This window comes from Ambystoma mexicanum, chromosome 6q (assembly GCF_040938575.1).
Source record: "Ambystoma mexicanum isolate Mex_15411 chromosome 6q, UKY_AmexF1_1, whole genome shotgun sequence".
NCBI classification, from domain to species: Eukaryota; Metazoa; Chordata; class Amphibia; order Caudata; family Ambystomatidae; genus Ambystoma; species Ambystoma mexicanum.
In genome coordinates, this window is record NC_090937.1 from 628,894,983 (window position 1) to 628,907,262 (window position 12,280).

The following is a 12,280-nucleotide window of genomic DNA, read 5'->3' on the forward strand; positions in this document are numbered from 1 at the left end:
AGTTAGATGTAGAGGTCTTGGATGTGATTGGTGGATGTTCATGTGACTTCTTAGCTATATCCAATGAGGGAATGGCACCGAAAGTGAAAAGGAAATGGTAGGACTGTTCATGTTACGATATGTCCGCGGACATCGGGTGTTACATCCGGGGATTTTTGGGTTGGGGAGCCATGCAAATGAGAATGAGCAGAGAAAGGGATTGGTCAGGAACGTTTAATGGGTGTGTTGTGCCAGGAGAGAGTTTCTCAGATACTCTTTTGCTGAGAGAAGAACAGATAGCTATGGATGTGTGTTTCAAAAAACAGATTGTTTGGATTTTGGGAGACTCGTGGATACATTGGTTGAAGGTGCATGCAGAAATCTGTGGAGTAGCTGTAGATCTTGGATTCCCACATGTGGAAGTGCACTGGCATGGAGTTCGTGGAATGAAGTGGTTGGACTTGCTACCTCTCTGTGCTACTTTGGAGAAAGAGCAACATCCAGACATTATTGTAATTCTTTGTGGAGGGAACAGTTTAGGACATGTGTTCTTTCTTCTTTGCAATTTGCAATGAAAGAAGGACTTGGGAAGGTCATGGACATGTTTCCAAATTCTCAAGTAATTTTTTCACGGATTGCGCAGAGACAAATGTGGCTTCGTTCTTCTTCATTTGGTCCACAAATGGAGAAAGCAAGGCGCAATGTCAATAGGCTGTTTGTGCCTTTCTTAGAGATTTTGACATGTCCGCTTTTCACAATGAAAATATTATGTTTCGTAGTACATATATTTTTCGCTGAGATGGAGTTCATCTTACTTATGCTGGCAATCAGATTTTTTTGAGAAATGTACAAAATGCATTGCAACCTTTTTTGGAATGACAGCATCCATTTTATAGTAGGTTTTGAGCATTTCAAATTTTTCAAACACAAATAAACACCACCAAAAGGCTTTTTTCAGAGCCACCACTTCCTCCCAGATAAAACTGAATGGTTATGATAGGGTAGCACCCAAAAATTTTAGATGTCCGCGGACTTCTAAAAAATACACAGAGTCCTGCTTCATTTATTTTCACTTCTATGTTTTAACTGTAAAAGGAGGCTCTGAAAAGAGCCTTATTTTTATTTTTGTTGTTTTAAAAATTCTTGTTTTTTTATACAAGACACACTAGGAGAGGAGGGGAAAGGAGGGTAAAGGGGGACACCAACCACGGGGATAAGAAAGGGCGAACTGAGAGAGGAAGATGTAGAGTGGGTTTCATTTGGGTAGTGAGCAGACTTTTTTGTGCTCTAAAACTCGAAAGGTAAGGGTCATCAGTATTGCATATGGCCTGTGAGGCAGCTTGAGGAATACGCTGTCCCACAGGAGTGTTCCTTGTGGTGACAGGATCGGAAATAGAGGATGAAGTAGAGGAAGTCAACCTGCTACGCTCCTCGCAAGGTACAACTTTGCGAACGGCCCCCGAGTGGAATGACTTTAGGTGTCGCTTCATGGTAGTTGTCCCAAAGCTGTATGAACCATGCCTCCCGCGACTGAGTACCATTTTGCACTCATTGCAGGTGACTTGGTTCACACGTGCCTTAGGAACATTACCACGAATGGTAAATAACCGACACACCCAAGACTCATGCCGAGTGCTAGTAGTAGGGACTTCCACTACCTCATTCTCATCATCCTCTTCTTCCTCCTGTGCATCCTCACTCCTGTTACCCTCTTCAGGTCCTTGAGATGGTGGTGGTGGTGGAGAGGTTGGGGGTGGTGCTGAGGCAGATGCAGCACCAGGTGGCAGTAGTGGAGCCACGGAAGCCATCAGCTTGGCATTGAAAATCTGCAAATTGGCAGCAAAATTCGCTGTGCTCTGTAGGATAGCCAGAAACACAATGAGAATGAGCTCTAGGGCCTGGTGTTTTATAGGGGTGATTGTGTGCGGTTCACGGACATGCGCGCTGTCCGCGGACAGATCGAACAGAAAAAAGGTTTCAAAAAGTCACAAAAAGTATGTAGAAGCTAAGGATTACTATGTGGGACTTGTTCTATGGTGAGGTTTTGTTGGAAAATATTATAGATTACATGAAAATGTAGTTTTAAATTGTTTGGGGACACGAACAGTGTTCGCAATCAGAACATACGCTGATCGTGGGCGCGGTCACATGATAGCTTCGCGAACATGTCTGCGAAGGGAGCGGGTGTCCGCAGGACACCAAATGCATTGAAACTATTTTGCGCATGCGCGTTGGTGTTCTACGGACACTGTTCTGGTCCTTGAGTAATTAAAAGTGTGTCACAAGTGAAACGAACAGTTACGGACAGGCGTTTGTTCTTAGAACAGTTTCAACTTGTCTGCGAACCATACGGACAGGCATAGCGTCCTCAGGACACCCCCATTTTGTTCATTTATGAACATTCCCGGACACTTGATGTGTTTTGAGAACAGTTTCAATATGCCTACGAACAGTACAGACAGGCATAGCATCCTCAGGACACCCCCATTTTGTTTATTTACGAACATCCCAGGACACATAATATGTTCTAAGAACACTTTCATCTTGCCAGCGAACAATACGGACAGCGTCGTCAGGACACTCACATTTCGTCCATTGACGAACATTTCAGGACACCGCGTGTGTTCTTAGAACAGTTTCAACTTGCCTGCGAATAATACGGACAGGCAAAGCGTCCTCAGGACACTTCCATTTTGTTTCTTTACGAACATTTTAGGACACAGCCTTGTCCTTAGAACAGTTTCAACTTGTCTGCGAACAATACGGACAGGCATTGCGTCCTCAGGACACTCCAATTTTGTTTCTTTATGAACATTTTAGGACACAGCCTATGTTCTTAGAACAATTTCAACTTGCTTGTGAACAATACGGACAGGCATAGCGTCCTCAGGACACCCCCATTTTGTTTATTTATGAACATCCCAGGACACATAATATGTTCTAAGAACACTTTCATCTTGCCAGCGAACAATACGGACAGTGTCATCAGGACACCTACATTTCGTCCATTGACGAACATTTCAGGACACCGCGTGTGTTCTTAGAACAGTTTTAACTTGCTAACGAACAGTACGGACAGATATAGTGTTCTTAGGACACCACCATTTTCGTTTCTTCACAGACATTCCGGACACCCGCGCTGTCCGCGGACACTTGAATTGCTTTTTTTTTTTTAAAAAAATCAAGAAATGAATTAGGACACAATATAATAATTTTACTTTATTTTACACATATGTTAAATTTATGACAGAGATGGTGAGGCAGAAACTGAAACAAAAACAGGAGAATTAGGGGTTTCAATAGGATTTATACGAGGTGAAGAAGGGATGAAAGTCTCATCAAAACATTTTGGTTCATGGAGAGGGTTTGGGGATAATTGACTGGGATATGGTGAGGGGGGACAGGTACATGTGGGACAATGGTATGTAGTTGTTTGTTTGAAGTGATCCTCCACAAAGTTTTTCAAATTATTAAAATTTGCCAAGAGTAGGTCCATTTTTTCTTCTATATGCTGTAGAGTCTTATCCAATACAGCTTTTTCATTAGTATTTTCAATTTTTGTATGGTCTGTACAAAAATAAATATATGTGTTAAATGTATATAAAATAATATTCATTAATTGGTTTATATAGTAAAGTGTCTACCATTAGATTCACTATCTTCTGACATTTCCTCACGTGGGAAATGCTCCTCTAGCCACTCCAGAGTACTAGACATTTATGTGAGAAAAAAAACATAATATCATTCATTTTTGTATCTAATACAGAAAGTTTATAAATATATGAGTAAAATGCAGTACACTTACTATTTCAGGTAAGGTGTGTTCTGAGTGGTCTGTAGATCTGCTGTTGTTCTTAGTTGTGGAGTTTCTGTGAGGTAATCATGTTGGAAGCCTATCTTTCTTCTTTTGGTATATTCCATTTTAGAAAATATTGTATTTAAATGAATGGTTAATGTGTTATATATATGGGTTACACTTCTTATTTATTACTAAATATAATGTGTATGTGTGCTGGTTTGTGAATTTGTAAAATGTTCATATGTTATGACATAACAATTAAACATACCCCCCCAGACTTTTTGCGTAGTGGTGCTGTTGTCTGAACATGTGCGCGTACATTAAAAGAGTTTGCGGACATCAAATTCAGTAGAGGGGGTTCAGTATGTTCCAGATTACATGTACATAAAGTCAGAGTTATTACTTTTAAGTTGCGCTACTAAAAACTTATGAAATTCAGTGAAAAAACTTTGTTAAAGGGACGTTATGGTTAAGTTGCGCTACTAAAAACCTATGAAATTTAGTGAAAAAACTTTGTTAAAGGGACGTTGTGGTTCCAAGTAAAACCAAAAAACCCCTGAAATTCGCCAGTTATGGTAAGCTAAGCAACCATAACTCACGCCACCACTGTGCACTGCTAAGACTAACACCCACGACATCAAAGATGACAATCCCATAATCCTCTTCCTTCCTCTAGTCCTGAGTGCCTCTCCCTGTCCTCCAATCAGGATGCACTCCACAGTTTATAAAGTGTCCTGCCTGGATCCCTTCCTCTTCTTTTGGGTGCTTTAACTTGACACTCTCGAACAAAAACAGTCCACACAATCAAAGGGAACCTTCTGTCATCGAACTCGGAACCAAGTCCTTTCTCTGGGAGAAAGCGTCTCTAGGCATTTGATAACCGACAGCTCCCCTGCTCCAAATGTCCAGGTCTGCTTCTACTCGGCCACTCTTCTGGTCATCTCCTGCAGCAACATAGAGGCTTAGCATTAAGGAGGGGAATACGCTATTCACATCAACACCAATTGTATACATTACATTGGGTATGGCATTGCGTATTCACTGGGTGGGATAATGCTAGTCTTCATGTCTTTAATAGAATCAAGACTCCCGGTTCTGTAAGCCTAGGTAATCTTCATTTTATGTCAAGACCGGAGGCGAGCATTATGCTTTTATTTTTTGCTGCTTTCTGACAGCTAAGTACACTATGCATATCTTGACTTGCCTATATGTGATACATAAATATGTTGTCTGTAATATATCTATATTAACAATCTCATAGCGCGCCATTAACTTAAAGGCATGAGTCAGGCATGAACAAAAGATTTTATATTGCTCTGCGCAGAGCACGTATCAAGCATTGCTAGCCAGTTTAATTTGGCCACATAAACACATAAGCAAAAGCCTTTCCCCAAGTGGGAAGCCGCCCGACAGCAACATCAAGCTATTCCTATCAGCGCTCTCCTGGAATTCCAGGGAGCACTGTGCTTAGCTTGACAAGGTAGAGCCGGCCAAGCCCGCGAGCGGATTCACTCACACCGTGGCTCCACCCCTCTCCATGCTGACTACACATCCCGGCATGCTTGTGGTTTGTGCGCAGCACCCTGGAAAGGATCAGAGAGCAACGCACACCACGCCAGTGAACGGCGCATAATGATGCGATATAATATTCAGACAGAATGCACAGGAGATTTGGCAATCACAAGCTCAAGATACATAAAGCACCATATTTCAAATTAAATTCAGTAGCGGATTAATGCTCAGAACACCATTAGCACCACTCGACCTCATTAAACAGCAGGAGTGCTGCACATTTCTGAACTGATCGACAGAGGCATTTAGCCAGGTGCCGGCGAACTGGGCCCAGTGCACGGTGTGCATGCTGGGCAACACAAACTGCACTATATCCTTAGAAAGGTACAGAAGTATTCTACTTAAATTTGACAATAAATTGGCCGATCTTGCATCGTACAAGGCAGGTGAAGGTGCCCAAAGTCTAGACTTTGGCAGGGCTTTGCAAAATAGATTTAAAAAATGTGTGGGTGCCTTTACTGTGCTGGCGAAAGTGCAAGAATCCATCTGAAAAGTGTTCGCCGGGAGAGTTTTTGCAGGGGCTGGCCGATACAGGCTTCGCTCGACCGGCTGTTTTGGCACAAAGGAGACCCCAAGGCCCGAGAGCATAATACTGGGAATCAATGTAACAATACCCCTTCTTTTCTATCAGATGGAGGAGCTCCAGAGGACGCAGAGGACTCAGAGGCCTTGGGTACTACAGACATCAAGGTGCAACCTCAGATGGGAGCTCCCAGCGCGCATTACCCACCGGTAGGGGAGAGGGTGAAGCTTTTTGTACACAATTAGTGCACGCTTTCTAGCAATGCATGGGTGCTACAGTGAATAGTAGGGTTTTGCCTGGAATTCATAGAGACCCCCAGGCAAGCGCTTCCTCATCCGCAGATCTGCACATCATGAGAGGAGAAAATCCTGTTACATACCGAATTAGAGCTCCTAGCACAGAAAAGAGCGAGAGAGCAGGCAGACACACAAACACCAGGCTTTGACAGCAACATGTTCCTAGTGCACCACAAGGACAAAGTGTGCCCGGTCATGAATCTCAAGGAGTTTAACGTCTGGCTGACATACAGACATTTCAAGATGGAAGGATCCATCTACAGGGAGATATTCGCAGGAAAAATAATTGGCTAGCTAGGTTAAACCTGAGAGACACCTACCTCTCGGTATCAGTAGCAGTAGAGCACAGTCCCTTTTTTAAGTTTGTCTGGAGAGGGACGTCCTGGCAGTTCAGGAGCCTTCAGTTCAGCCCCTCCTTGGCCCCTTCAGCATTCACCAAGCTTATGAGGACAGTGGCAGCTGCACTCAGAGCCAAGGAGAGCAAATCATGATATATGTAGATGACCCAGCCCCCTCCCCTGCCTCCATTTCCCTGTTCGTGTGCTTCTTCCCGCCTCCCCAACCCTCCCACCTCCCCTGATTGGACCATCTGAGGACCAGTTCCTGGGACCTACACGGCGCGAGCACCGTGCTGGCGCCCATTTCCATTGGGAAGAGGTGAGCTGCAGTCCATTAAGCGACCCTCCTGGGCCACGCTGTACTCGTTTTGTAAGGCCTCCATGTGCCCCAGTGCCTGTGTGCAGCCCATCTCCCAGCCCCCTCCCCTGCCTCCATTTCCCTGTTCGTGTGCTTCTTCCCGCCTCCCCAACCCTCCCACCTCCCCTGATTGGACCATCTGAGGACCAGTTCCTGGGACCTACACGGCGCGAGCACCGTGCTGGCGCCCATTTCCATTGGGAAGAGGTGAGCTGCAGTCCATTAAGCGACCCTCCTGGGCCACGCTGTACTCGTTTTTTAAGGCCTCCATGTGCCCCAGTGCCTGTGTGCAGCCCATCTCCCAGCCCCCTCCCCTGCCTCCATTTCCCTGTTCGTGTGCTTCTTCCCGCCTCCCCAACCCTCCCACCTCCCCTGATTGGACCATCTGAGGACCAGTTCCTGGGACCTACACGGCGCGAGCACCGTGCTGGCGCCCATTTCCATTGGGAAGAGGTGAGCTGCAGTCCATTAAGCGACCCTCCTGGGCCACGCTGTACTCGTTTTTTAAGGCCTCCATGTGCCCCAGTGCCTGTGTGCAGCCCATCTCCCAGCCCCCTCCCCTGCCTCCATTTCCCTGTTTGTGTGCTTCTTCCCGCCTCCCCAACCCTCCCACCTCCCCTGATTGGACCATCTGAGGACCAGTTCCTGGGACCTACACGGCGCGAGCACCGTGCTGGCGCCCATTTCCATTGGGAAGAGGTGAGCTGCAGTCCATTAAGCGACCCTCCTGGGCCACGCTGTACTCGTTTTGTAAGGCCTCCATGTGCCCCAGTGCCTGTGTGCAGCCCATCTCCCAGCCCCCTCCCCTGCCTCCATTTCCCTGTTCGTGTGCTTCTTCCCGCCTCCCCAACCCTCCCACCTCCCCTGATTGGACCATCTGGCTGTCATAAGCGGCTTTTCCAGGGCAGCCCCCTGCCCGGCAGCCCCCGCGGCTAAGGGCCCCAAGGCCAAGGGCGGCTCCAACAGAGGCGGCTCCAGGAAGTGTCAGCAGGTGTCCGCAGGGGAAGCCAAGGAAGCCAGCAGACACCAACAAAACTGTGAGTGTTGCATGGGTGGGGTGTAGAGCAATTACTCTACTCCAGAAAGTCCCTGTCACCCTACCTTACCTTCCATAGCGTAGACTGCCATAGACTTAAACAATTCATACTTAGGAAGACTTTTGACCTCTGTAAATGGACTGCAAATGTTGCCTTCGTGATGCATATGCTAGTGCCACACATCTAGGGAACTTTAGCTTGCACTGCATCTAGATCGAAATGGGATTGTTAGCATGTTCCACACTCGTATGGAATTCTGAACTTTGGCTCCGTCGCGTCCAGATAGAAATGTGATTCTTAACATGCACCACACTTAGATTCTGAACCCTAGCTTGCGTCGCTTTTTCAGAGCCGCCAGAGCACCGGGGGACCACCTTGGCGGTGATAGTGCACGTTACAAATGTCCTTTAACATTAACTGTGTCTAATTTCCTCTCGGTGTAAAATTGAATTTAGAAGTGTGCCTATTAACATGCCCTGGTTGGCTTTAGAAGTGTGCCTAATTTCCTCTCTGTGCAATTTTGAATTTAGAAATGTGCCTATGAGCGTGCCTTGGTTGAATTTTGAAGTGCGCCTAATATCCTCCCTGTGCAAAGTGGAATTTGGAAGTGTGCCTATTAACGTGCCCCGGTTGACTTTAGAAGTGTGCCTAATATCCTCTCTGTGCAATGTTGAATTTAGAAATGTGCCTATGAGCGTGCCTTGGTTGAATTTTGAAGTGCGCCTAATATCCTCCCTGTGCAAAGTGGAATTTGGAAGTGTGCCTATTAACGTGCCCCGGTTGACTTTAGAAGTGTGCCTAATATCCTCTCTGCACAAAGTTGAATTTAGAAGTATGCCTATTAACATGCCATGGTCGACTTTAGAAATGTGCCTATTAACGTGCCCTGGTTGACCTTAGAAGTGGGCCAAAAAGCATGCCCTCGTTGAATTTGAAGCATGCCTAATATCCTCTCTGTGCAAAGTTGAATCTAGAAATGTGCCTAAAATCCTCTCTGTGCAAAGTTGAATCTAGAAATGTGCCTATTATCCTCTCTGTGCAAAGCTGAACTTGGAAGTGTGCCTATTATCCTCTCTGTGCAAAGTTGAATCTACAAATGTGCCTATCATCCTCTCTGTGCAAAGTTGAATCTAGAAATGTGCCTATTATCCTCTCTGTGCAAAGTTGAATCTAGAAATGTGCCCAATATCCTCTCTGTGCAAAGTTGAATCTAGAAATGTGCCTATCATCCTCTCTGTGCAAAGTTGAATCTAGAAATGTGCCTATTATCCTCTCTGGGCAAAGTTGAATTTAGCAGTGTGCCTATTAGCGCGCCTTGGCTGAATTTAGAAGTATGCATAATATCCTCTCTGTACAAAGTTAAATTTAGAAGTGTGCCTAATAACATGCCCTGGTCGACTCTAGAAATGTCCCTATTAACGTGCCCCGGTTGACTTTGAAAGTGTGCCTAATAGCGTTCCCTCGTTGAATTTTGAAGTGTGCCTAATACGCTCTCTGTGCAAAGCTGAATTTAGAAGTGTGCCTATTAGCACGCCTTGGCTGAATTTAGAAATGCACCTAATTTCCTCTCTGTGCAATGTTGAATTTAGAAATGTGCCTATAAGCATGCCTTGGTTGAATTTTGAAGTGCGCCTAATATCCTCCCTGTGCAGAGTGGAATTTGGAAGTGTGCCTATTAACGTGCCCCGGTTGACTTTAGAAGTGTGCCTAATATCCTCTCTGCACAAAGTTGAATTTAGAAGTATGCCTATTAACATGCCATGGTCGACTTTAGAAATGTGCCTATAAACATGCCCTGGCTGTCTCTAGAAATGTGCCTATTAACGTGCCCTGGTTGACCTTAGAAGTGGGCCAAAAAGCATGCCCTCGCTGAATTTTGAAGCATGCCTAATATCCTCTCTGTGCAAAGTTGAATCTAGAAATGTGCCTAAAATCCTCTCTGTGCAAAGTTGAATCTAGAAATGTGCCTATTATCCTCTCTGTGCAAAGTTGAATCTAGAAATGTGCCTAAAATCCTCTCTGTGCAAAGTTGAATCTAGAAATGTGCCTATTATCCTCTCTGTGCAAAGTTGAACTTAGAAGTGTGCCTATTATCCTCTCTGGGCAAAGTTGAATTTAGCAGTGTGCCTATTATTGCGCCTTGGCTGAATTTAGAAGTATGCATAATATCCTCTCTGTACAAAGTTAAATTTAGAAGTGTGCCTAATAACATGCCCTGGTCGACTCTAGAAATATACCTATTAACGTGCCCCGGTTGACTTTGAAATTGTGCCTAATAGCGTTCCCTCGTTGAATTTTGAAGTGTGCCTAATACGCTCTCTGTGCAAAGCTGAATTTAGAAGTGTGCCTATTAGCACGCCTTGGCTGAATTTAGAAGTGTGCCTATGAGCACGCCTTGGTTGATTTTAGAAATGCACCTAATATCCTCTCTGTACAAAGTTGAATTTAGAAGTGTGCCTAATAACGTGCCTTGCCTGATTTTAGAAGTGTGCAAAATAAAGCGCCCTGGTTGAATTTAGAAGTGTGCCTGATATCTCCTCTGTGCAGAATTGACTCGGGTTGCCTAATATCCTCCCTGTCCAAAGTTGAATTTGGGAATGTACCTATCGGCGCGCCTTGGTTGAATTTAGAAGTGCGCCTAAAATCCTCTCCGTGCAAAGCGGAAGTTTAGAAGGGTGCCTAATATCGTGCCCTGGCTGAATTTAGAAGTGTGCCTGATAGTGTGCCCTTGGTTTACCTAGAAGTGTGCCCATTAGTGCGCCTTAGTTGTATATCCTCACTGTGCAAATTTAAATTTGGTTGCCTAATATCATCCCCACTGCAAAATTGTTTTGGCTGCCTATTATCCTATTTCTGCAAAGTTGAGCTTAGAAGTGTGCCTAATAGCGTGCCTTGGTGGAATTTAGAATTGTACCTGATAGCGTGCCCTGGTTGTACCTAGAAGTGTGCCTATTAACGAGCCTTGGCTGATTTTAGAAGTGTGCCTAATTTCCTCTCGGTACAAAGTTGATTCTAGAAGTGTATATAAGACCACCACTCTGGCATAGCGGGATTTGACAGTGCCCCTAATAACGTCACTGTACCAAAGTCTTGAAAGTCTACCCTATATAGGGTGAACAGGTGAAGTGGACGCCCTATATCGGGTGAAGTATGGGGATGGAAAATGGTGAAGTATGGGGATGGAAAGGGTGAAGCATGGGGATGGAACGGGCAAAGCATGGGGATGGAACGGGCAAAGCATGGGGATGGAACGGATGAAGGGTGTGGATGGAACGGATGAAGGGTGTGGATGGAACCGATGAACTGACGTAGAATGGGTGAAGTAGGTGGAACGGGTGAAATGGTAGAACGGATGAAGTAGGTGAATGAACGGGTGATGTGCTTGGAACCAGCGAAGTGGGGGGGAACTAGTGGAGTGGGTGGAACGAGGGAAGTGGTACAAATAGTTAAGTGAATGGAACGTGTGAAGATGATGTATGTGGATGGATGATGCATGGAGTAAGGATAACATGGGTAGAACGAATGAAAGGATCAGTGCGAAGATGACTTATGTGTATGGATGATGCATGGACAAAGGATAACGTGGCTAGAACGAATGATGGGAGTAGTGCATAAAATGGTGGAGGGCATAAAATGGTTGAAGTGCATGGAACGGATGGGAGTGCATGGAACGGATGGGAGTGCGTGAAACGGGTTGGAGTGCACAGAATGGCGGGACGTACATTTAATGGTTTGGAGGGCATGGAATGTCTGAAAGAACACTGAAAGGAATGGTCTGAGTGCTTGAAACAGTCGTAATGCATGTAACAGTTGGAGTACATGGAACGGATGAAGTTCATGGAAGTATTGGAGCGGGCGCGATCTCAAGCACCTACAGTAAACCACCATACTCACATCTCCACGCTTACTCTCTTCTTTACACCACCACTCAAATAGAACACAGCGATACTATGACACCATTCGGTATAGCTGTTCTCATACCAACATCTGCCTCATACTCCCCATCACTCTAACTAAACACTGCTGGTTACACACCCCCCAGCCAGGCGTTCTCCTCAGGCATAACGCAGCCATGATCGGTCTGGATAATTCTTGCCAGAACGAACACATACTATTGACCTCCCAACCACCACACCTACCGCTAAGAAGCAGCTATGACACGAATGCCACACCAGCTGCACACATATCCGGTGCTCACACGCACCTTTGACTCTCTCTACTGACTTGAACTTCGGTTCCCAAGGGCGTTCAACCTACCAGCGCCTTCAGACCATACCAATGGTATATAAGGCGCTATATAAATGCAAAGTAACATAACATAACATCCTGCTCATGGCAAGTAACAGGAAGAGGCTAAACATGCAAGTTCTGTGGGCAG